The sequence below is a fragment of the Amia ocellicauda genome, chromosome 2 (assembly GCF_036373705.1).
Source record: "Amia ocellicauda isolate fAmiCal2 chromosome 2, fAmiCal2.hap1, whole genome shotgun sequence".
Taxonomy (NCBI): Eukaryota; Metazoa; Chordata; class Actinopteri; order Amiiformes; family Amiidae; genus Amia; species Amia ocellicauda.
The window spans coordinates 60,628,982-60,656,106 of NC_089851.1; the positions used below are offsets into that span (position 1 = coordinate 60,628,982).

Here is a 27,125-nt window from a genome sequence, read left to right on the forward strand (position 1 = left end):
AGCCAGCAACTCCCACCTGCTCGCAGTGCAGACACCGCGCTCCACGTCCTGCTTTTCTGCGACAAAACTGCATTTCGCATCACTGTCAATGGGTCTACCCTTCTTCTCACGTTTCCGTTTAGGAAGTTTAAACTCCCCTTTCTCAGCCGTCACCTCCCCCTCCATTGCCACCTCTGCTGGCCGAATCTCAAGCGCCGGATCTGCCATAGACCCCTCACGAGCAGCGTCGTGGGAAAAACCTGCCTCCTGCAGAGCAATCTCACTCTCAGGCATCACAGTAGCAACCACAGCCAGAGCCACAGTCTCCCCACTCTCATGTCCCACACACCCCAGTACAGCATGTACTACCTGTACCGGCACCCCGTTCCCACAAAGCACCCCAACACCACAAATCCCAACCTTCGCACCGACACCCGACGATCCAGCCCGCTCCCCGTCCTGCACACCCGCCGGTCCGGCCCGCTGCCCGTCCTGCACACCCGCCGGTCCGGCCCGCTGCCCGTCCCCGGTCCCTGACCCAGACTCTACGTGCCCTCCTCCACCGCAGCACTGCCATCCCCTTCTTCCCTCGATCTCCTGCAGTTCTTCGCAATATGACCTTCACGGCCGCAGACAAAACACTTCATGAGATCAGACGTAGCGAACACAACATGGTCACAGACATCCAATCGAAAACGAAAGGCAACATTCAACTCCCCGTAGGTATCAGGAAACAACATATACAGCGGCCTACGAAAAGATACACCATGTTTCAGCTTGGGACTTTTACACCCAGCGGTATCATAGTGATATCCGACATAATCTGCCCGTGTCGGCTCAGCTCCGTGATCAAAACGACATTGGAAATATATGGCGGCACATTGGAAATAGTAACTTTCCGAGCCGGGACTGCAAGCGGCAAGACAGACACCAGGACTGCATCGACAACTAAACCCTCCAGAACCACTCTCCGCACTAACGCTTCATTAGCAAGAAAAACAACAGATTTATTCATCCGAGATGCGGATTTAATATTCCTCACACCCCACCACTTTCCCCAATTCAATGACGCATCTTTCTACTGGGACGATCGCATCCACAATAAGTTTAATGCCGTGACGGCGAGTCAGGTTACTAAACCCCAGTCTCCCCAACTCGGGTGTAGCCATGGCGATCGCTGACAAAAGTCTGCTTCCCTGCACAAACCCAAACAGTAATACACTTTTGTACCACCCAAACCAACACAAAGAAAGAAAAGGCAAGAAGGAGAGAAGAAAAAACGGGGAAAAACCCCACTCACTCACTCACTCACTCACTCACTCACTCACTCAAGCTCTGCGCACTCCTCCACACTCCCGCCACACATGCACACTCCCGACAGACACCACGGTAGACAGACAGCAACAGACGATAGTCGATAGATAGATAGATTAATAGCATATTAAATAGCCTAATATTGTGTGACCTATAAGACATGGCGCCAAGACAACAGCAAGCCTACGCTCGCTGTCACAGTAAGACATCACTGAGAGTTTGGTCATGTGACTGAGCGAGATGCAGTGCCGATGAGGACAGCACTGCGTGGGTACAGCAGGTTGAAATACCACACGGCCTGTGAAACGGTCATCGGGGAATTCGGGGAAATGTATCCTGTCCTGGCAATGCTGGGAAAGATTGCCTGCACAATTCCTGCGTCCAGTGTGCCTGCAGAGCGTGACAAGGTGACAAGGTTGATGAGAATTGCAAGTTGTGACAAGGGGTTGCATGGCTTCAACTTTGCACAAGCAGCGGAGCACTTCTATTCAATGAAGTCGCGCCGCAAATAAACGGGAACTTGACAAACGCAGAATTCGGACCGACCAGCCTATTATTTTTTAGACCTAATTTTGTCTTCATTTAGCTTATTTTCAAGTTATTTAATTTGACGGGCTTGGAATGCAAAGAGACATACATTTAATGTAGGCTATTGTCTTTATTTTATTAACAATAGCAAGGCTATTGTTTTTATTTTATTGTTGTAGCCTATATGCTTGTGAAGAGTTCATTCTGCTGACTAAATAAAATACATTTGTTGGATCATAGTGTTTGTGTTTTATTGCTGTTTAAATGTAAGCTATTATATGGCTATTTAAAACATATGTCCGATAATTGTTCTATATGACCGGAATTCAGGAATATTATTGGCCATGTTGCCCATAAAAAAAAAAAGGCTAGCACAAACTCTGCTTAGATCACGGTATTCAGATATGAATTCTGTGAGGGAAATTGCAAGAAAACTAATAGTTTTACCTAATGGAATACAATCCTCAATTAATAGATGCAGAGAAAGTGTCAGCTGTGTAAACATGTGGCAGAGGCAGAAAAAGGAACATGCATTACAACACCTTGAAGATCAAAGTACATTTATAAAGATACATGAAATGCATTCCATTTTCAGCTCTTTCGAATAAACAGTATTTGAGATGAAAATCAAATCAGAATTTTACAGTGCCATTAGTAAACGCCAGCAGAACAGCTATTCATCGGGTAAATGAGATCAGCAATGCTGGACTTCAAGATTGTAATGTGTTCTTGACACAAAATACCTTTTACTGGAATCCCATCCCTTTCCAGGGATTGGTAGTGGACAGCTCACAGTGGAATGTGTGTCCAGTGATGAGACAGGACAGACTTGTGCTACCCAGACAATTGGGCTGTGATTTGATCCAGCTTCTGAAGTATTATCTATACAGACTACTGCCTGTAGTGCTCAATAATTACTATACTACTACTACTACTACCACTACTACTACAACAATTTTACCCAGCATGTGTGCATTTACCTTTTACCCTCAGCCTGCTCCCGCTCCATTTCCAGGTGGGCCAGCAAGGACCTTGCCTTTTTCTGTCTCCTTAAGATTTCAGACCTATCCCCGTTGATCTCATTTAAAGAAGAAGAATTCTGGCATCTTGTAAGATGTTCCCTCATTCATGGATATATTCTGATGGCTCTTCTCAGTCTAGTGCCGAGAGAGAAAAAGATAAATTGAGCAAGAGATGCTGACAATTCAAGTCAAGCAGAAGGTAAAAGACAACACTTTAGGTAGTGGAACAGTGCTCATTATGTAGGCTACAGAAACCTGTTACTGAGCTTGTATTACCTTAGACTTGAAAGAGCAGTCAACCTCGAACCAGGAGCCTGGCCTTTTGGATAATTCTTTTGGATTCTTAACTTACTGACTGTGGCCCATTCATCTTTGGGATTCCCTTCATTGTCGTACACAGACCCTGTGCTAGTCTTTACTCTGACAGGATGAGCACCACATGCCTGCTTTAAGCTGCAAATAGCATTTCAAGCAGTTTTAACACCCCATTATGAGGCCTCTTGTTAACAGTTCCTGAGAGGGGACAGCCTTGCAAACTGAAGTGTATCTTAAGCACATGGACTTGTCGGGCTCAACAGTGTGGCAGGGTTTAATTGATTGTGCATGACAGTGATTAATGCATTAAATGGGCCAAACAATCTTGCAATAATAATTTTGCTCTTGGGACTTCTTTGCATTTTTGGTTTGGAACAACGCAAGACCGAGTTCTCGAATTGCATAATCTCTTAGTAGCTCATTCTTATGTGAGGTGGGATTGCATTGCACAATAATAATATCCCCTCTCAAACTCATTAGATAAGTATTTTCTGATTTACCATGCACAACGGAAGCTTCCCTGGAGACTCATTAGCCTGTCTCATTTATTTATTTATTTTCTACATTTTATTCCCCCCAGTTTCTTAACTATGGAGCAAAAATGACATTTTACAGCCACAAGGGGATCTTTGCTGTTTTTCTAAGATGTCCCATGAGATCTGGAAGGCTCAACTGGCTGATTGGTGCAGTTGTCAATTATTTTCTTTGGAATTAATGCATCAGGTTTTCACATTTGGAAACTTGACTTGCAACCTTTGTATTCTTTATTTAACAATTTATTGCGAAAGCATTGTAAAGTTTTAGCAGTCATTATTATTTAGTTACTTTATCTTCATACGTCTTTTCAATGGTATTTTATTTTAAATCGGAATGCAAATATGATTAGTTTTGGTTTCTCTTGTTTGTAGAACTTAACTGTTACGGTCAGATGGAAAATGCAATTAAAATCCTAAAAAACAGCTTTGGTAAGCTTTGGTCCTGTCTTTTAGGTTAGCTTGTATGTACTGCTTAATAAATATTATAACAAACACAAAGTAAAAACTGCTTTACTGGTCAGACATGTTCCTTTTAGTTATTTATTGATTCCTACCAGTGAAGATTAAAGGAGTATTGTACTTGAACCATAACAATGCCATTTCCTGTACTGTTTCTTCAAGGGCAGGGAAGTTAAGATGGGCAGAATGTCAGCTAGATTAAAACGCTCCTTCTTTCAGAGGAGGGCAAGGACACTAAGAAGAGGGTGCATAATTGCAGTGCGACTACTAGTTCCTTATCATCTTCCTGTGTATTTGACATCTAATAGCTATCCTCGTCTCCCCTCTACAGTTCAGATTCTTTAAAGTGTGGCAGGGACTAGATTAATGGATGACTGATTACTGCAGAAGGATAACATTGCTGCAAAGGTAACTAGAAATATGAATAAATAAACTATATCCACGCATGCTCATTTCCCACTCCCTTCCCAGTAGGTATTCTTACACAAATGTCTATATAAATAGTTTAAGTTAATCCTGGACTTCAATGATTCTCCATTTAAAACTGCTATAATCAAACAGGGCAGACTGTAACATTATTGTGGCTGTGAGGCTGAAACCATTTTATTAGAATTGCTTTGTGCAGCTGCTTACCTTGTTGACTGACCATGCACAATTTATAACACTTCACATATGAGGTCCTCCAAAAACATACCTCAATAACTATAATATAATCCTGATTCAAAAATTCAGGAGATTCAGGTGAAGTCTGAATTTCTAAAAAACAATGTTTTATATAGAGAGGACAAAAGAAAAGGTAAGTATTGCATGTAGCACAAAAGTTATTTTAAATATTTAAATAGAAGGTCAGTCTTTCAAACAGCAAACACAACATTGTTCTTTCTAGCAGATACAGATACAATCTGCTCAACATAACCAACAAAATCATTTCAGATTCTCAGACACAGAAAAATGTACATAAAAGCAACCCAAAAAATAAGCTTCTGCAGCTACTTCTATTCATTAGAAAGAAATGCCCAGAATCTAAAAAAGGATGTACACTTTGTCTGATCAGTGACAGGAATCATGAGTACCGGTTTGTACGTTTGTTTCCGGTTAAGGGGAACTTTGCAATCCTGTCCGGTCTCAAAGTTGCCTGGTGACTATTATTGTTATTATTTATTAGTTGACACCATTTCCCAAGGTGAATTACAGTCACCAAATATACAGCTTTAAAAATAGAGCAAGAGCTATTAAATTACAATGTATTTCTTAGGCAGGGCAATTTAAAAAATGTGACAATATATCACATTATGTTTTACATACAATTTCCCATTTAAACATGTTCTTTTTTTACTGGAACAATCTAGGTGAGGTACCTTGCTGAAGGGAACAATGGCAGTGTCCCGAACCTAGGAATGATCCCACAACTTTCCACCCAGGAGGGAGCCCTGACCACTACTCCACTAGTAATATATTACTTCACTCCCAATAAGAGTAAAATGAACTTGGGGCAGATTAGCGGTAGTTTATCATGCCATATTATCATGCCATCTTTAAAGGCACACCGACCAATTGTTAAAACCCACTGGGAGCATTGAATTGGTCTCAGACCTCAGGACTACATGTTACAGGCTATATGATTCACCCTGCTTTCCTTGTGTGGATTTTAGCCGCATAAGCCAGGGTGCTGGATCCTGGTCCTCTAGGGCTGTATTGGCTTAAGGTATTCATTGTACGTCAACTCCTAACTGCCTAGTTCAACTGATCATTGGCTTAATTGGACAAATTTGACCACTTTCCTTATTATTAAATTATGGGTGATTGAAGGAAACCTATAAAACCTGCTGGACTGCAGCCTTCCAGGACCAGACATCAGCCAATTAGGAGTCGGTTCTTTGATATTTTGTTAATGTATATTATATTTTCATCTAAGGTGCTGGTGGCAGGTTTTATATTAGAATGGTAGAAAAGTAAGTTTTCAGATTCACAATTATCCCAAGTCTGCCATAGTTAGAAAAGGATCTGCACATTCCTGTCAAGCTGAATGTTAACAGGAGATGCCTATACTTCAGTAGGGCTGCGTTTTTCATGAGAGCATGGATTCCATTTAAAGTCTTTCTCATGCAAACATTTATTTCAGTCGAGAACTTTAGGGCTTTAATAGCCTTCTTCATCTTCAACGACACCACAGCCAGCTAGAAGTGAACTGGGAATTTCATGAAAAAGGACAATTATAGTACCCAAAGAAGTGCTTCCTTGCTGTGCTACTCTGCAGAAGAAAGTAGCAGTCCCTCTATCTGAAGAACTGCTAATGAAATGGCCCAAGAAGAGAAAACATCAAGCTTTATGTAAGGTACTCCTCCAGACTGCTGGAGTGTGTCTGAAGAAAGCTGGAGAACTGCCACAATAGCCACTCCTAGAGCTGTTGAACCTCTGATAGAAGAAGCAACAGTAATTAACACTTCTCCATAGGAAATCTCTCAACTTAGGGAATTAATCTATGTCTCACTCCAAGTAAATTAGGATTCTTGTCAAGTCTTGTTTGGCAGCCCTAATTTATTCTCCTTTAGTTGTCTGTGATAACGGGCAAAATCTAAGCCTGTTCTGCTCATTCAAGAACTGCAAATACGCACAATCAGTGTTTAGCATCTAGAGTCCATTTCACACTAGCATCCTCAACCCGTGTCAACCTGGTCACATGACATTACTGCGAAACAAAGACCACACCGACATCACTGTGAATCCTATTACAGTGATGATAATAAAAGTGCATGCCAACAGTAACAGCACCAGTCCTACAAAGAGCATCCCTGTCACAACGTATTATAGACCCAGCTACTTTATTTAAGCCTACTCTTTATTATTGGATAATATTGATAATAATACATTCTTGTTGAATTTGTGTCATGTTAGATGCTGTTTGTTTTGTTTTACAGAAGATGCTTTTAACCTGCATGTTGTGTTGCATAGCAAAGTGATATCTGGAGTAAGTACAATAAAAACATTACTGTTAAAAGAGTAGAATGTGAGTGTTTGAATACAATAAATAACCCTCAGGCTAGATTTTATCTATAACTTATCATGTTCTCTATAAAGGCATCTTTTCTGCACACTTTTTCAATAAAGGCCTCCACATGCGCAATTGTTGTTCATTGCCATTTTCATTTCTAGTTACCGGATCCTCAGATTAGTTAAACCAATAACTGCTCAGGTGAATCAAACCTTTTTAAAAAGTAAAGAAAAAGAGTGCAATCAATATAACTCGCTTACACATTCTGTGCATTCCTATATACATTTATATCGAGATTTTATACTGCCCCTCAAATAAATAAATAGATACAAACAGCCAGACACTAATCACCACTACATTGATCCAAAGTGTATGATACTGAAGTAAATAGAAAAAATCCACATCTTGTTCATTAAACAATCCTTATACATTTCTTTAATTTACTTGTATTCTTCCCGAAATAGAAAAAAAAAACACATTACTTCTGGGGCAAAGACAAGAGAGAATTATAAGAAGTTTGTTTGGTGAATAATTATCCAGCTGCTACAACCACTTGTGTTTCGATATGACAGTAAAAAGAAGCTGCATTGAAATTAATTGAGCGATTTTTTAAATGTCATTTTTCAAGCATTATAATACTTTTTAATTTTAAAGTGAGCACTGAGGTTTATATATATATTTATATACATGCCCTGCATATATATGTATATTTAAAAACTGTGATTTCTGCTAACAAGTGTATATGAATATAAAAGGTTTGTTTCAACCAAGCTGTAATTAGTTTAACTGTTCTGAGGATCAACTGAGATTTGCATTTCACTCGGCAAAGAGTTTGAAAAAGCAATTTAAAGACTAACAATCCAAAGTATAACATGGCTGAATAGGAATGTATTATTATTATTCAATAAAAATGAAAATATCGAGTTCTTGGGTCTTAAAGGGGTTAATGCAGTGTAATGGTTGGCGCAGGGATGGAGCTCTTACTTGGATAGGTGCTATGTGTTGCTAATTTACCCAGCTGGACTTTAAGCTTGCTTTGAGATACAGAAAAAGCCAGACTTCTGTCAAGTTATCCTGAAAGGTATCTGGTTAACTGGCAGATCAGAAGACTAAGGGCCGAATTAAAATCAAAACTCTGACCCACCCGCTAATAACAAACTACAAACCTGTACATCATAGTGGTTACATTTGTGATTAGAAGAAAGTGGCATCTAATTGAAAATGAAGCCACAACTGAGTACAGCAGTAGTTTTCTATTAGCGGATTACATTCGCCATCAATAAGAGCACAGTCCCATCAAGCTCCAGGCCTGGACATAGCAGTTCTAACCACTGGTACAGCTGTGACTGTGATGATGTTTCATATGGATTGAGTAACAGGAGGGGTTGGTTGACTCATATGAAAAAATAAAAGGGGAGAAAATATTCCCATCTTTTTTCAAAATACAGGAGACTAGTAATCCAAGGAAGAATTATACCATTATCTACAATTCTACAGACAATGTTGGAAATGGGTTGCAAATCCAAGAGTAATTTGTGTGAAATTCTGCTACCTGATGTTTTACAGCCAATTGGTCTCATGTTAGATGGTATGTTTGCAAATCAGGCAAAGCTTTATTGTAAACATGTTTTGTTCAAGAATTAATCCAATACACAATGAAGTCATATATGAAAGAAAAAAAACACTTATCATTGATTTGATCATGGCAGTGGTGGGTAACCTAAATTAAGCAATGGGCCGCAAGTCCAGGTGTCAAATAACTGCCTGTGCAACAAGACCCCTTTACCACAATTACAAGCCACAAATGCTACATTTAAAAAATAAAATAGCAATATCATGCAATAAATTCATATCAACAATCTATTAAAGAAGTAACACTGATACAAAATAAACAGTTGTCATACATATACTACTTTATTCTTAATTTATTTTTTGGGGGGTGGAAGTGGATGTACTTTGGGCTACATTAGGTCTGCAAACCACAGAGGGACATGGGGGGTTCAAAGTGGGGGGAGGTTAGCAGTGCATGCAGGTGGCAGGAGGGTGGATGCAGGGGTTCCATCTGTCCATAGTGTTTTGGATTATTCTGTATTGTAGATTGTGATTTGTTTTGTTGGCATGTTTGCTTAATTACCACAAAAAATAAATATAAATATTGTTTAAAGAAATTGCTGTTTAATCCTGAATTAATCATTGGCACCCTTGGCACTTAGTGAATTGAACAAACCAGACTATGGGCACTCCAGCCTAACAAAGGTTCGCCATCCCTGCTCTAGAACTGAGCTTCTGGACACGTGATTCAATTATGACCATCTAAGGCCTGATGCCCTGCCTTTTCCTTCAATTAAAACATTAGCAGCAGCTTTAATCAGTGGATGATTAACAGCTTGAGTGCTGCCTCCGGTCCCAGTTATGACATCATAAGCGGCAGACGCGTCACATCCCCACATGCTACAGGGTCAGGACACACTTGCAAGTGCAACAGCACCAGTGGATACACCGAGCTCAGGATTTGCATCATCCTTCCAGTTGTTTTCATTTGTATCACCCATCTCAGTGTGTAGAGGAGCGAATGGAGTAGCTAGCAGTCAGTGAAGAGTAGTCAGTGACATTTTCATTCAGTATGATGGTGAACTGTGGCAAATGGGTGAAACGGTTGTGCCAGCCGGCAAGGAAAGTGACCTTAGTGATGCTGGGTCTGGACAAAGCTGGGAAAACAGTGACTCTGAAAGGAATTTTGGGAGAAAATCCAGAAGACGTGGCCCCCACCGTGGGCTTCTCCAAAATCGACCTGAAGCAGGGGGACTCCGAGGTGACCATTTTTGACTTGGGTGGGGGCAAGTCGATCCGGGGCATCTGGCAAAATTACTACACCGAGTCGCACGGCGTGGTGTTCCTGGTGGACTCCAGCGATGTGGAACGCATGAGTGAGAGCAGGGACACCCTGGCCGAGGTCCTGAGACACCCGCGCATCGCCGGGAAGCCCGTGCTTGTCCTGGGCAACAAGCAGGACCGCGACGGGGCCTTGTACGAGGGAGAACTCGTCCAGTCTCTCTCCCTGGAGAAGCTAGTGGACAAGTGTCACTGTACAATCGAGACGTGCTGCGCTGTGATGGACAACAGCATGAATCGGGAGCACCCCGTCAAGAGGGGGCTGGGCTGGCTGCTCCGCATCATCCACTGCGAATACGCGGCCTTGAACGGAAGGACACGGCCGAGCAGAGGGCCCTGGAGGAGCAGGACAAGCGCGACAGAGCGGAGCGAGTGCGCCGGGTCCGAGAGGAGCGGGAGCGGAGAGAGAGGGAGGAGGCCGAGCGAGAGGGGAGGGCCGCGCCGGAGGAGCAGGCGGAGGACGAGGACGGCATCATGTCCAATCCTTTCCAGCCCATCGCTGATGTCATCACTGACAACGAGGCCAAGCAAAGGACGGAGGCCAAGGAGAGGAAACGGTGCAGGCGACGGCAGTTCACCTGGCTCCCGGGCCGGCAGACGACGGGGGCAGAGGAGGGGAGCCGTGAGAAGGAGGACAAGCGGAGGAGAGAGGAGGAGAGGGAGAGGAAGCCGAGGCGGTTCCCCTGGTGCTGGGGCTGGCGCAGGACATGCCCAATGATGACGGGCGAGGCGGAGGAGAGCAGCCCCCGGGAGGCCGACAGCGCTGTGTACAGTAACTTCACAGCGACTGAGAGTAGACTACAGCAACACGCACCTAAACCAGACCCTGTGGCTGTACATTCAGGAACGTCATAGCATGCTATTATTACACATCAACATAAAGAAAGTCTGGAGCTCCGGTTCTGCACAAACTTGAGAAACAAACCCGGTTTTCACACAGCCGGCGTCTTACTCACGCAGGCGATGTCTATTTGGGTGCTTTATCGCCGGGAACAAAAACGCTCCTGCTGTTGTTTTGGGAGCCACACGGATCCTGTTCACAGCGCTTCTGAATCCGTGTGTAAAGTATAGCGCCAGTTCATGCGCGTTTCCCCACGACGTTTCCGTTTCGCTCTCCATCTTCCCCCTCACTTCCTGCTCTCGCTGCCACTTCCCGCCAACAAAACCTTGCATGTCTCTCTAGCTCCGCCGCCCGCCCTTTCACCCGCCAGGCGCTCCGATATATATATCAGCATCAATTAAATAACACTTCCCACAGTGCTTCATTTAGTTATCCATCAGGAGCCCATCCGAACACTAGTCCAATTATGATTGCCAGGCTGCCCTACATGACCCCCTGGAAAATAAAACTGCAATCAAGTCCTGAAAAAACATCATTAAACATAGTTTTAAGTGTAATATGGATTTAGTGTTATTGGATTTAATAATATTCAGATTTACAAAGAGTATAACTAAAGTGCACATCCATCGCTTCCCTTTTGTATGCCAATATACATATAATATGCAACAAATCGTGCATATGTGTATGTGTATCATATATGCAAGTTAATGTGTGTGTGTATAATATATATATATATATATATATATATATATATATATATTACATAGTGTAAATAAGCATAGTGTGTTGTCAGTACTGAAGTGTTTTAGGCTTGGAACAATCCCTTCAAGTGTTGTCAGATCCAGATTTAAACACAGAATGCATTGTATCGATTTCACAATTTTTATATCACTGTTAAGAGATACCTACGTTACTATGTCCAAACAGAGGGGAATGTAGAGCAGAGTAGATTTTATTTAGATTGTTTTTGACATGCCCGGGTTAATTGCTGCATACAGTCTAGTCTTTCTACCACCGACCAATACATCTAACTTCTGTACATTGTGTGTTTTGTTTTTGTTCTGTGAAAAGTAGGTAGCCAATCTGGACATACAATCCCCGGATAGAGCACCATTATATCAGTGGCCCCAGGCAGCCCCTCCTCCGCCTCCCCATCAGCAGATTGCCGAATCTCTGCTCAAGCATCTCGGGCTCAGTCTACTGCACAATCTCGTGGCAGTGGAACGACAGCGACCTCCGGCACAGAGGTTACAGCTGAGTCGTGGGAGCTTGCAGATGTGGTCATGCTGCTCCAGCTGTATAGTGAAGAGAGCAGACAGAGGGAAGAGGAAAGGCAAAGGAAGGAGGATGAGAAATTTGAATGGCTGCTGGCAGTGTTGCAAAGGCAGCATGACGAGAAGATGGAGTTAATGAAAGCATGTCTTAGACATTTTAAATAATAATAAGTAGTACACATTTATCCATTTGGTCATATATATTGCAGGTAACCAAGCGTACAATTTTATTGGGGAGCTGCACCACTTTCTTTTTTTAATCTTAATTCTGTTAGCTGTATATATTGTTTTAAATTGAAAACCTTTCCACCCTGTTTCTGATGAAGAGATTAAGGTTTTCATGGCCATTCAAATCCTCATGGGCATTAAACAAATCCCCATCATATCACGATTACTGGTCTTCCCATGAAGAGCGGAGAGAAAAATAGCGCAGGCTGCTCTGGCACTGATGCTGATGTCCCCATTGTCAATGCAAAATCCTGTTCAACCAGCAATTTCCACATGATAATTTCCTTTTTCTTAGGATGCGCATTATATCTATTTATTTATTCAATGGTAATTTAACACACACAGCCACTTATTATAAAGTCCTACCTTCTTGTCTGTCACTTATATTATTAAGTAATCTTATTCTGAAACAAAGCCATAACACGTTTGGAGCTGAAAATGTGTTAAAGGCCTTATTTATCTCCTACTGTTTTCAATGTAATACTTTTATTTCATCATTGTAATGTGTGTTGGGGCAGATATTGCTCAGGCCTAGTATTATTATTTATTTTGTCTTATTTATTTCTTGGCCGATGCCCTTATCCAGTATTGTGTAAAGACCAAAAGCCAGCTGTTTCCTACAAAAACCTAGTTGGAGAGTATCAGAATGCCTCATTATAACGGACAGGAAACAGTATTGTTACTACCCAATAGGATCTGGCATGGCTGAGGCTACTACCAGCATGGCCAATCTTTGCCATCCTACTCCAAATTGTGTTTGATTAATAATTGTTGTGTATCTGTTTGTTCACATTTCTGGAAAAGTAATGCTTTGAAGTTAAGTTCCCATATTGATGCTGACAGGACAAGTCCTCTCCCACATAAATACCCAATATGTTTTTCATTCAGGGCAATTAAAAACACCTATATGGTAGGCAAGTTGTAGTGAGGTAATCACACAGGGTGAACCCAGGACAATAGTATGAAAGAGCCCTGTGTTATCCCAGGCTTCTCTGGATGTGCAATAGGAAGCTGGGTCTCAGTCGTTCTCCTCCTTCCAGCTGGTCAGTCGGGACACCATGTGGCCTCCAGAGCGCCACTGCTCATTGAACCAGCTGCCCGGGTGGCCGAGTGTCAGCCTGAATTCCCCCAAACCCATCAGAAAAGACCAACCGGTGTTTCTAAATATAAATGCAGCTAGAACACTGCCTAAGACAAACAAATAAATGATACACAATAACAAATACCGAGATACAGACAGAACAAGAACTAAAAAAGAACTGTTCTGAACATTTACAACGTGTTTGTTTCCTTTCAGTCTTTCCCCTCAGTTGGACAGATTCCTTTCTAAGACCTACAGTCATGTGTGGCTCTACACACAGAAGTTCATGTACATACAAATTACTTGGCTCTCAGTACAAGACTTGAAGATATCAATCTGGCCCCTCAGTCAAAACTGATATGTAGATAATTATGAATTAGACCCTAATAAAACACATAAGTGATGTGTCTAATGTAAAATGCAAATATGCTCAACAGACCCTGAAAGGGACTCATGGATCTGATGAGGCTGTATCATTGAAATGAATAAAAAATTCTGTAGTTACTGAATTTTACTTTAAAGCTTTTACAGCTCTGATGTCAGGTATGGTTGATCCCAAAATTATGACATTGCTAATACCTTTTGTTTTAATATTAATATGAATTAATATTCCACTTAGGCAATTAGTTAGGCAATGTACCCTGATTATATTAAAAAACAATATTTAATTTTTTACTGGCTGTTAGATATCACCTGTTGCAGGGCAGCACCACTCATCCCATTGGGATGGCTAATGGGAAAGAATGAGTTACAGTGGCAGTTTTAGGGTTAAATGTTAAATTATGGGATAATATCGAAATGCCCTTATAGCATATACCTGCATTTAAAATAACAAAACTGTTTTTATGTTCTGGTATGATTTGTATTTTGTATTACAGCTATTTAGAAATAAACAAATACATTTTGTCTCCAGGGGTGGGGACCTGGGTGGTCCACAGAAATGTTTGTACTGTATTTGGAAAACACTTAGTAGAATGGAATTGGCAGGAAATAGGTCACAAACGCTGTCATGTTCCTTAAATAACTGTAACAATACATATTATTGAATGTTATAGTATCCTGTATTAAAGTTTGTGTTGGAATTCTGGTATATTCTATGTGAATTTGAGGGAAAACATACAGTAAATTATATCAGTTGATCCTTCAGGGTGGAAGAAAATCAGGACAATAATTTCTTCTTGTGTACAAGACACTCAATTTGTAAGTTGAGTATTACATGTACACTTTCATGAATACTCACACATATAGGCCAGTGTGTTCCTAATCCATTTTCCATGTTGATCATATTTGATGGGCATGAATCACGCAGAATGGTTTTATTAAATTACCCATAAGTCTCCCTTATTATACCTCATTTTGCCCTTGCACAAAGGTGTGTTTTGTGTTGCAATGTTCAGGAATACGTACAAGAATCTGTCTAGAGAACAACAGTCAAGCATTGTAGTAAGTTTGAATTAATAATGACTTGTAAAATGCCTAGTGTCACTTCTGCTGTGTCCTTGGTGGTCATGTAAGAGGGACAATTGTGCATTTCAGAAGGAACCCTTCTTTCAGGATAGTTGGTGTTGGTAGTTGTGTGTCGTTTGTGCTTTCCCTGTCCCTGTGTTCTCTGATTAGGGAGAGATGTGTTTTAGCACACTGCCAACACTGAGATCAGCTGCAGCTAGCCAGCCCACATCAGCATTTCCAGTTGCAATATTTAGGTCTGTTTCAAGGCCCTCCAAGCAATGCAGTGGGAACAAACATGCAGAAGCGACTCCTTTACCAGAGACATTTCCTCTTGAATAAGTCACGGAAATCTGAAAAACCCTGTTGTGTAATACCAAGGCATAGAGCTGTGAATTTCAGCAGCCCTGCACCCCCCTTCCACAGGCTTTCCCTTTGGTGGTAACAGTAAATAATGGACCATGAAAAACAAAACAAAAAAATCCCCCATTACATTTTTCAGGAGAAAACATATGTTGCATTGTGTGTATTTCGTTGTTCTCCATGTGAACCTCTCTGGTAGTTTATTTTAAGGCTATTTTAAGTGACATTTCTCCCAAGTCAAACGTGCCCCTGAAAAGTATCTCGCAAAACCTTAATGATAAGAAAGAGAGTAATGTAGTGCATACTAATGGGCGTCGTGACACTGGACTGTAATAACTTGCTTCCAATGCCATTAGTAACCAAGTTAAAAATAACAAGAGATACATATTGATCAGGGACACATACAGCAGAGATTGAACAGGCTACAGTGGGGGAAAAAAGTATTTGATCCCCTGCTGATTTTGTACGTTTGCCCACTGACAAAGAAATGATCAGTCTATAATTTTAATGGTAGGTGTATTTTAACAGTGAGAGACAGAATAACAACAAAAAAATCCAGAAAAACGCATTTCAAAAAAGTTATAAATTGATTTGCATGTTAATGAGGGAAATAAGTATTTGACCCCTTCGACTTGTACTTGTACTTGGTGGCAAAACCCTTGTTGGCAATCACAGAGGTCAAATGTTTCTTGTAGTTGGCCACCAGATTTGCACACATCTCAGGAGGGATTTTGTCCCACTCCTCTTTGCAGATCCTCTCCAAGTCATTAAGGTTTCGAGGCTGACGTTTGGCAACTCGAACCTTCAGCTCCCTCCACAGATTTTCTATGGGATTAAGGTCTGGAGACTGGCTAGGCCACTCCAGGACCTTAATGTGCTTCTTCTTGAGCCACTCCTTTGTTGCCTTGGCTGTGTATTTTGGGTCATTGTCATGCTGGAATACCCATCCACGACCCATTTTCAATGCCCTGGCTGAGGGAAGGAGCTTCTCACCCACGATTTGACGGTACATGGCCCCGTCCATCGTCCCTTTGATGCGGTGCAGTTGTCCTGTCCCCTTAGCAGAAAAACACCCCCAAAGCATAATGTTTCCACCTCCATGTTTGACGGTGGGGATGGTGTTCTTGGGGTCATTCCTCCTCCTCCAAACACGGCGAGTTGAGTTGATGCCAAAGAGCTCGATTTTGGTCTCATCTGACCACAACATTCAGATGTTCATTGGCAAACTTCAGACAGGCCTGTACATGTGCTTTCTTGAGCAGGGGGACCTTGCGAGCACTGCAGGATTTCAGTCCTTCACGGCGTAGTGTGTTACCAATTGTTTTCTTGGGGACTATGGTCCCAGCTGCCTTGAGATCATTAACAAGATCCTCCCGTGTACTTCTGGGCTGATTCCTCACCGTTCTCATGATCATTGAAACTCCACGAGGTGAGATCTTGCATGGAGCCCCAGACCGAGGGAGACTGACAGTTATTTTGTGTTTCTTCCATTTGCGAATAATCGCACCAACTGTTGTCACCTTCTCACCAAGCTGCTTGGCGATGGTCTTGTAGCCCATTCCAGCCTTGTGTAGGTCTACAATCTTGTCCCTGACATCCTTGGACAGCTCTTTGGTCTTGGCCATGATGGAGAGTTTGGAATTTGATTGATTGATTGCTTCTGTGGACAGGTGTCTTTTATACAGGTAACGAGCTGAGATTAGGAGCACTCCCTTTAAGAGTGTGCTCCTAATCTCAGCTCGTTACCTGTATAAAAGACACCTGGGAGCCAGAATTCTTGCTGATTGATAGGGGATCAAATACTTATTTCCCTCATTAACATGCAAGTCAATTTATAACTTATTTGAAATGCGTTTTTCTGGATTTTTTTGTTGTTATTCTGTCTCTCACTGTTAAAATACACCTACCATTAAAATTATAGACTGATCATTTCTTTGTCAGTGGGCAAACGTACAAAATCAGCAGGGCATCAAATACTTTTTTCCCTCACTGTATGTAATGGAAATAAATGCAGTATAAAAACCCAAGGAAAATGGAGATGAGATGAATCACACATTAAACTTCAATCTGCAAATAACTGAGACCCAGCGAAGGGCAGTGGTCATGGATGATCAACACTCTTGAGCAAACACAAAGCAAAAAGATCAATATGACTTCTTCTCTGTGCATCTCTAGGTAGGATTAGACTTGTATTTTATAAAGGCAAATGCTGATGTTGTTGTTGGAGTATAAATACATAATTGTATGCTCTGGGTCAACATTGACAGCTCTAGGATATGTTATATGTAAGACCCATGCATTTCACTGCTCCTTTGAACTGTAGTTCAATTCATAAACTTTCAATCCAGTTAAATCAATCTTATTATTAATTCAGCAAAGCATTACATTCTGTGATATTAGAAAATACCTCTCAATTATTAGAAAACAGTTTTTATGCTGTTATTATCCAGATCAGTTACATCCCTGTATTACTATACTATAATGTGACAGCTCCAAACAATGCAACAATTACTTTAATTACTGTAATAAAAAATAATAATCCTCTCAAATGAAAACTTTCTCAGCAATAAAAATTGCTCATGAAACAAACAGAAAATTCGAAGAATGCAAGATAAATACAATAAACAAAACACATGTAAATGGCCAAGCTGACAAAAGTCCAACAGTCAACTGTACACAGATATAAAGTAGTAAAGGTAAGCTCCACTTCTTAGGTTAAAAAAACTAAATACAGCTTACACAGAAGGTAGTACAAACACATTCCACCTCCAAAGCGTCTTAGTAACAGCAACTTTTCATATCCTCGAACTAGGGTCTACTAAGGAAGACCAAGAGCAAAGAGAGGAGAGGTGGGTACACACTTAACACTATGAAACTGAAACCTTTTTTGTGTTTTATAATTCAGTATGTTATGTATATACACAATTGTATACTTCCTATGATAACATCTCAATCAACATACAAAGATTTATGATAAACACATTCAAGTTACACCTAGATATAAGCTAGAATGTGACCCAATGCATTGGCTACAGAATGTCATTACAGCCCCCCCCACATAATTTGCAACTATTTGTCATATATATTGCACACATGCAGTACTGTGCAAAAGTTTTAGGCAGCTCTGAAAAAATGCTGTAAAGTAAGAATGCTTTCAAAAAAAGACATGTTAATACAGACGTGCTCAAATTTGTTGGTACCCTTACAGCTCATTGAAATAATGCTAATAATTCCTCCTGAAAAGTGATGAAATTAAAAGCTATTGCATTATGTATGCTTGCATGTCTTTGGTATGTCATAGAATAAAGCAAAGAAGCTGTGAAAAGAGATAAATTATTGCTCATTCTACAAAGATATTCTAAAATGGCCTGGACACATTTGTTGGTACCCCTTAGAAAAGATCATAAATAATTGGATTATAGTGATATTCCAAACTAATTCATTTTTTTAATTAGTATCACACATGTCTCCAATCTTGTAATCAGTCATTCAGTCTAGTTAAATGGAGGAAAGTAGTCACTGTGCCGTTTGGTATCATTGTGTGCACCACACTGAATATGGACTAGAGAAAGCAAAGGAGAGAGTTGTCTGAGGAGATCAGAAAGAAAATAACAGACAAGCATGGTAAAGGTACAGGCTACAAGACCATCTCCAAGCAGCTTCATATTCCTGTGACAACAGTTGCAAATATTATTCAGAAGTTCAAGGTCCATGGAACTGAGCCAACCTCCCAGGGCACGGCCGCAAGAGGAACATCGACCCCAGATTGAACAGAAGGATAGTGCAAATGGCACCCATCAAACCTGAGAGCTGGAGCAGTTTGCTCAGGAAGATTGGGCCAAACTACCTGTTAACAGGTGCAGAAGTCTCATTGAGAGCTACAGAAAATGTTTGATTGCAGTGATTTGCCTCTAAAGGTTGTGCAACAAAATATTAGGTTGAGGGTCCCATCATTTTTGTCCATGCCATTTTCATTTGTTTTATTTACAATATTATGTTGAAAAACTAAATCAAAAGCAGTCTGATTTCTATTAAATATGGAATAAACACTGGTGGATGCCAATTACTTTTGTCAGTTTCAAGTTATTTCAGAGGAAATTGTGCATTCTTTGTTTGATTGTGGAGGGGTGAAGAACCCACTCTTGATGTACAGAGGATAAAGTATTTATTTAACATGCCTGGCCTGAAAGGCCCTGACATGGAAGCTCTCCACATGAGCGGAGTCTCTCTTGGATATACTGGGAGAGGTCCGGTCCTGTGGTCATCATAGCAACTGGCTCTGTTGATATATTGTTTTTTCAAACATTAATATAAAACATTAATACTGGCTCAAGGGGTACCAACAAATTTGAGCATGTCTGTAGATTATTTTTATCAATTAACTAAATGCGAAGTGAGTGAACAGGAGAAAAATCTAAATCAAATCCATACTTGCTGTGACTACACTTTGCCTTCAAAACAACATAAATTCTTTTAAATACACTTTCACAAAAGTCAGGGATTTTGTAGGTATATAGTCAGGTGTATGATTAAACAATTATACCAAACAGGTGTTAATGATGGGCAGCATGGTGGTGTGGTGGTTAGCGCTGCTCCCTCACAGCTCTAGGGGTCCTGGGTTTGAGTCTTGGCTCAGGGTGCCTGTCTGTGTGGAGTTTGCATGTTCTCCCTGTGTCTGTGTGGGTTTCCTCCCACTGTCCAAAGATATGCAGGTTAGGTTAATTGGCCACTCTAAATTCCCCAGTAGGTATGTGTGTTGCCCAGCGATGGCCTGGTATCCCGTCCTGGGTGTATTCCTGCCTTGTGCCCTATGCCTGCCGGGATTGGCTCTGGTGTCCCTGTGACCCTTACCAGGATAAGCGGTTTTGAAAATGGATGGAGGTGCTAATGATCATCAATTCAATATGTAGATTGAAACACAATCATTAACTGAAACAGTAACAGCTGTGTAGGAGGAATAAAACTGGGTGAGGAACAGCCAAACTCAGCTAACAAGGTGAGGTTGCTGAAGATAAGTCATACACCATGGCAAGGCTGAGCACAGCAGCAAGACACAAGGTAGTTATACTGCATCTGCAAGGTCTCTCCCGGCAGAAACTTCAAGGCAGATGGGGGTTTTCAGATGAAGAAGCAAAAAGAATTGGGCAACGTTGAGGACTGTAGATGCAGTAGTCAGCCAAGAAAACTTACTGCAGTAGATGAAAGACACATCATGCTTACTTCCCTTCGCATATTAATAAATATAAATAATATTATTCTATCTGGGCTTAGTTAAAACTTCAACTCTTTGCCTTAAGGGAGCCAGTTAAAACAAATGTGATGTGATGAATGCTGACACAAGCAGTGCATGTAATATTCAAAATGTAAAAAATGAGCAAAGGAAGAATAAAAACATACATCTGTGTGGTTCCCAGAAAATGGATTACCCAATGATTATTATCCATGGGATAGATTCATAAAGTAGAAGTACATACATACAGAACAAAATGTGAAAACTGTATTAGCTTTTTACATTTTTTGTATATATTTTTTGCAGGGAAAGCTTTAATGGTAGTTTCATTATTGTGGCAAGGAGTAGAACCATACACTTCTACTTCTAGGTCTACTCTACAATCAATCAATCAATCAATTTCAGTGTATTGTAGTGCCCCATATACGTCTCAGGGTGCTGCACAATTTAAAAACAGCACCACATAAAAAGTGAGTAACATATTAAGTATACAAAAATTGTACTCCTTATTAAGAGATATACAATGATCAGTCTCTTAAATTGGTCTTGAATTAAGTTGCAGTGTTTTTTTTGAGTCCGTGTGTCAGCACTTTTACAAAAGGCTTCCCATTTGAAACAAGACTCCACCCTGTGCACAGCAGCAGAGGGACACAGTTGTTTTAGTAGGAGGGGTGTCAGTTTGACTCCAGTGTGTATATTGTGCAGTGCTATTTAGATTTCAATTTTCAGGAATTTCAGGAGTGGCAGGTAACCAGAAAGAGGTGGGCTTGAAATAGGATGATGTTCTTTCTTTCAGAAAAATCACTTTAAATATGCTGAAGGGGGAATTCATTATTATTATTATGATTTATTTGTTTTTGAATTGGCAGTTTCTAGAATCTTTTTGAATTTTGAAATTATGACAGAAATGTAATTTAAGTTGAATTAAGTTAAGATACTCTTCTATCGTTTACACACCAGCAAGATAATAGTTACAATCAATGCCAATGTGTTCTGTGTGGACATTTGCGGTTTATTTTACCCTTCCAACTTCCAACTTCCAGCTATAAAGAAGTCCTGACGAAGGTGTGAGCAGCAGCGAAACATAGATTTTTTTCTATTCAGATGACTTTCTAAACAAAGCAACTGGCTTAATTATTTTTTGATGAACTGGTATAATAATAAATATAGACAGTTGGTCCTCCATGCACGTTGTTCCAATTGACGTCTTTTCGAAAGAACATCACTGTTGGATTACGGCACAGTTGAAAGGGAGAAATCGACTCCCTCAACAGATAGTCAAGGAACACTCAGGGCCCAATTTAATTAGAAAAATAATAAAGCTTATAGTTTATTCAACTATAATAAATTGCTCCAGAGATGGCCAGTCAGGAAACCTCGTCTAAAGTTTTTCTAATTAATATAATATAGAAGATTACTCATTTGGTTGCTAAGCAACTATATTGATGTCAGTTAGAACATAAGAAAGTTAACAAACGAGAGGAGGCCATTCGACCCATCGTGCTGGTTTAGTGTCCATTAATACCTGAGTGATCCAAGGAAACTATCCAGTCTATTTTTAAATGTTCCCAAATTTTCAGCTTCTACCACATCGCTGGGGAGTTTGTTCCAGATTGTGACAACTCTCTGTGTGAAGAAATGTCTCCTGTTTTCCATCTTTAATGCCTTGAAGCCCAATTTCCATTTGTGTCCCCGGGTCCGTGTGTCCCTGCTAATCTGGAAAAGCTCCTCTGGTTTGATGTGGTCGATGCCTTTCATGATTTTGAAGACTTGAATCAAGTCCCCATATAGTCTCATCTGTTCCAGGGTGAAAAGGTTCAGTTCCTCAGTCTCTCAGTAGGACATTCCCTTCAGACCTGGAATAAGTCTGGTTGCTCTCCTCTGAACTGCCTCTAGAGCAGCGATATCTTTCTTGAAGTGTGGACCCCAGAACTGTCCACAGTATCCAGATGAGCTCTAACTAGTGCATTGCACAGTCTGAACATTACTGCCCTTGTTCTCTATTCTACACTTTTGACAATATACCCTAACACTCTGTTTGCCTTTTTTATTGCTTCCCCACATTGTTTGGATGGAGAAAGTGAGGAGTCCACATAGACTCCTAGGTCTTTCTCATGCGATACTTCATCTAGTTCTATTCCTCCCATAGTGTATTTGTCCACATTGAATTTCATCTGCCAGGTGTCAGCCCACAACTGAATATTATCTAAATCCCTTTGAATAGCCTGTGCTGCCGAGATTATATCTGCTGAGCCACCTATTTTAGCATCATCTGCAAATTTGACAAGTTTGCTAACTATCCCAGAGTCCAGATCATTAATATAGATTAAAAAAGCAAAGGCCCTAGTACTGATCCCTGTGGAACTCCACTAACAACCTAACTCCAGTTAGAAGCAACTCCTCTAATCGACACCCTCTGTTTCCTATACATCAACCAGTTCATAATCCATCTACTTACATTACCCTGAATGCCTACAGCTTCCAATTTGAGGATCAGTCTTTGGTGTGGAACCTTATTAAAGCTTCCTGAAAATCTAAGTATATCATATCATATGCTTTCACATGATCTACAGCTGCAGTTGCATGTTCAAATAATTCTAATAAATTAGTAAGACATGATCTGCCTCGTCTAAACCCATGTTGACTATCTCCAATAATATGGTTTTCATCAAGATGCTCCTCTTTTTTCTGTCTAATATTTTTTTCCAACATTTTACAGGTGATGCAGGTGAGACTGATTGGTCTGTAATTTCTTGGCTCAGTTTTGTCCCCTTTCTTGTGGATTGGTATGAGATTTGCTGTCTTCCAGTCAGTTGGCACATCCCCTGTTCTAAGTGTCATTTGGAATATTTGAGTTAGCGGCCTATAAATTATTTCCCTAATTTCTTTAAGTACCATTGGAAATATCCCATCTGGCCCAGGTGATTTGTTTGTTTTTAATTCTGCTAGTCCCTTTAGTACCTCCTCCTCATTTATCCAGGTTTCACTGGACTGATTGTTAACCTGTGGCATGTTATCAATTTTTTCTTTTGTGAAAACCTCTGTGAAATACTCATTTAGAACTTTTGACACATCTTGTTCGTTTTCCATGATACTTCCATTTGTGCCCTTTATCTGTTTCACTTCCTCCTTTATTGTCCTCTTGCTGTTGTAATATTGAAAAAAGCTCTTTGCATTAGTTTTAGCTCCTAAAAGAGCTATGTTTCTTTCTATTTCCCTCTTTGCTTTCCTGATCTCTTTCTTAAGGTCTCTTTGCAGCTCAACATATTCTATGTATTTTGTTTTGTCTCCATCCCTTTTGTATGCGCTATACAACATTTTCATTCTCTTGATATTTTTTGCATTCTTCTATTAAACCATTTTGGGCAATGTTTGTTGGTCCTCAATTTGCTATGTTTTGGTACACATTTCTCCTGAGCCTCAAGTAGTATAATCTTAAAATATACCCATCAATTTTCAACTGAATCTGTATCCAGTGTGCTCCAGTCTAACTGTTCTAAGTGCTGCCTCATGCCTTCAAGATTTGCTTTTCTAATATTGTAGACCATTGTTTTAGACTTGGTCCTTGATTTTTGAAAGAATGCCTCAAAGCTAACCATATTGTGATCACAGTTTGCCATTGGTTCTCTAACTAGTGTCCCTCTGACTCTATCTTGGTCATTTGAAAAGATCAAGTCAATGCATGCACTCTTCCTGATTGGTTCCCTGACAAAGTCCCGAGAAACTGCTGATTTCCAATGAACATGATGTCATTCCAGATGTTCTGCGTGTGCGTCACTGCCAACGCCCCTTTAGCTATTTCCATAACCGGTGGAGTTCTAGAATCGGGGGAAAGGAATAGCCAGTTTATATGTGATGGCAAACTAATTAGAAGTGCTTACAGTGGAGTCGACAGTCAACATGTGGGCAAACAATCTCGCCCGCCCCCGATTTTCTCTAATATTTATTAATGTATCAGCAGACACCATCATCCAGAGTGACCTACAGTTTACACAAACATTTCACAAAGTACAAAGTGCAGTAATAAGAACCAGTACGACATACAATAAGCAACCCCCAGCAGACTGAGGATCATTGGGTGTCCAACGACACAAGGTTACAAATGTTTTGCAATTGAATGTAACTTTCACTTTTTCAAAAGTAACTCTATCCCTTTATGTGAATAAAATTACAAATTAAACAGTACTGTAACATTAAACCTTTGTAATTGTTAGGCCTACAGCTTAAATGTGAGTGTCATGTGCCCAGAAACCATGTGACAACCAATGTTAGAAGCTGCCTATTGAAGTTGCACTTTGCTTAAAATACATGATATCCAGTAAATAGTTTTCATTACAGTCTTGTAACAAGGGAATTGCTTCATTCCCATACAAACATTCAGACAAAGATAACCACCCACAACTGATTTCCAAGATGTTTGCATCCAAAGGAACAATAGGAGGAAATGGTCATGAGAATTGTTCCTTGCTAAGACTACTTCCGTTAATTATTGGAGGAGAAGTTCCAGAAGTTGATAAATCTTGGGAAATTCTAATGGATCTAAAAGAGATAGTTGAACTTGCATCATCGCCTAGGTTCACGGATGAAACTATCCAGTACTTGGAATGCAAAATCTCTGATCACAAACAACTGCTGAAATAAGTCTTTCCTGACTTTAGATTACGTCCAAAGCACCACTATATTGAACACTACCCTCACTACTACTAGGACAATGCGCTTTGAAGGAAAACATACATTTTTCAAAAAAGTTGTTCTTGAAATTCTCAAAATGTTAAGAACATATTAAAGACCCTAGCAACGAGACACCAGAAAATGATTGCATTCCACCTCAGCTCACCATCTTTCTTCAGACCAGCAGTGCAAGCTTCTAACATCACTGCAGTATACACCGATCAGCCATAACACTATGACCACTGACAGGTGAATTAATAAAACTGATAATCTTGTTATCATGGCACCTGTCAGTGGGTGGGATATATTACGCAGCAAGTGAACATTTTGTCCTCAAAGTTGATGTGTTAGAAGTAGGAAAAATGGGCAAGTGTAATGATCTGAGCGACTTTGACAAGGGCCAAATTGTGATGGCTAGACAACTGGGTCAGAGCATCTCCAAAAATGCAGCCCTTGTGGGGTGATCCCAGTCTGCAATGGTCAGTACCTAACAAAAGTGGTCCAAGGAAGGAAAAACGGTGAACCGGCGACAGGGTCATGGGCGGCCATGGCTCATTGATGCACATGGGGAGTGAAGGCTGGCTCGTGTGCTCCAATCCAAGAGACGAGCTACTGTAGCTCAAACATAGCCACATAGCCGCAGACCAGTCAGGGTGCCCATGCTGACCCCTGTTCACTGCCAAAAAGCACCTACAATGGGCACGTGAGCATCAGAACTGGACCACGGAGCAATGGAAGAAGGTGGCCTAGTCTGATGAATCACGTTTTTTTTTACATCATGTGGATGGCCAGGTGCGTGTGCGTCGCTTACCTGGAGAACACATGGCACCAGGATGCACTATGGGAAGAAGCCAAGCCGGCTTAAGCAGAAACACATTAAAACACAGAAATACATAATAAAACTGTGACAGTGCTAATAATCATGCAACATATCACGGAGAGAAAAATATAAAGGAATAAAATCTATCAAGCAATAAGAAACTTATAATTATAATGAGAATTATCCAGTGTAAGGAGAATTATTCAGCATACCACACTCTCCCCCTCAAAATAAGATGTCGTCCCAACATCAAATTGCTTAGTCAGTAACAGTAATACTCACTTTACAGTATTTCAAGTCTTTGAACTTTACCCAGCAGTTGTTGTCTACAACATCTGATATTACAGCACTGTCATCAACATTTTCCTTGTACAACTTTAGATGCAAAGTGTGGGTAGTGGTTATCACCCACCATCTGCACATTGTACCATGATGGGGTCCCAAGATTGTCATATGTAAACTTATTTGGTGGCCGTCGCTTCCTCCTGATGAACTGGTACCCGTTTTCCTCCTCTGAGGTCCTGTTCCTGGACCCAAGTGCTTCAGTTGTTTCATTAACAGGCAAGTATCGTTCCATTGGGTCAGTAGTTGGTTCATTTTCATGAAGTTCTTGTCTTATGGCCGTTGTATGGGCAGGTTCTAGAAGATCCATCTCTGACTCGGCTGAAGGTGACTGTGGCCTTGGTTCCGACACTGTCGAGCTACATCGAGGCCCACAAGGTACTAACTGTGGTGGTAACATATCCCTTTTTCCTAGGAGATCACTGCTTTCTAGTGATCTTCTCTGATAAGGCTCCACTTGAAAGTAGTGCTCATCCTCTTCGCTTGCACTATCACACTCTGGCTCACATTCTCTCCCCCTGTTGGGCCGAGTTCTGCTGTTTCTTGGTTGATGTTCTTGCTTTGGTTTGGTACTTTGAGTTGATGTGGTGTTAAGAGGTAAATGGTCACATGGATGGAGAAGATTGCGATGTAAAACTCTTTACTCTGCTCAGGTTTTACTTCGTAGATTGGTCCATCATCTGCCACCTGGCGTGTGACAACGTGAACTTCATCCTCCCAGTAATTCTGCAGTTTCCCGGGCCCACCTCTTGGAGTCAGATTTTTCACGAGGACCCTGCTTCCCAGGAATAG

General features: G+C 40.8%; 1 pseudogene; it reads left to right on the top strand.

Annotated features, from left to right (window-relative positions):
• Positions 1 to 339: 339 nt before the first annotated feature.
• LOC136713274 (ADP-ribosylation factor-like protein 13B pseudogene) lies at positions 340 to 27,125 on the top strand (annotated as a pseudogene).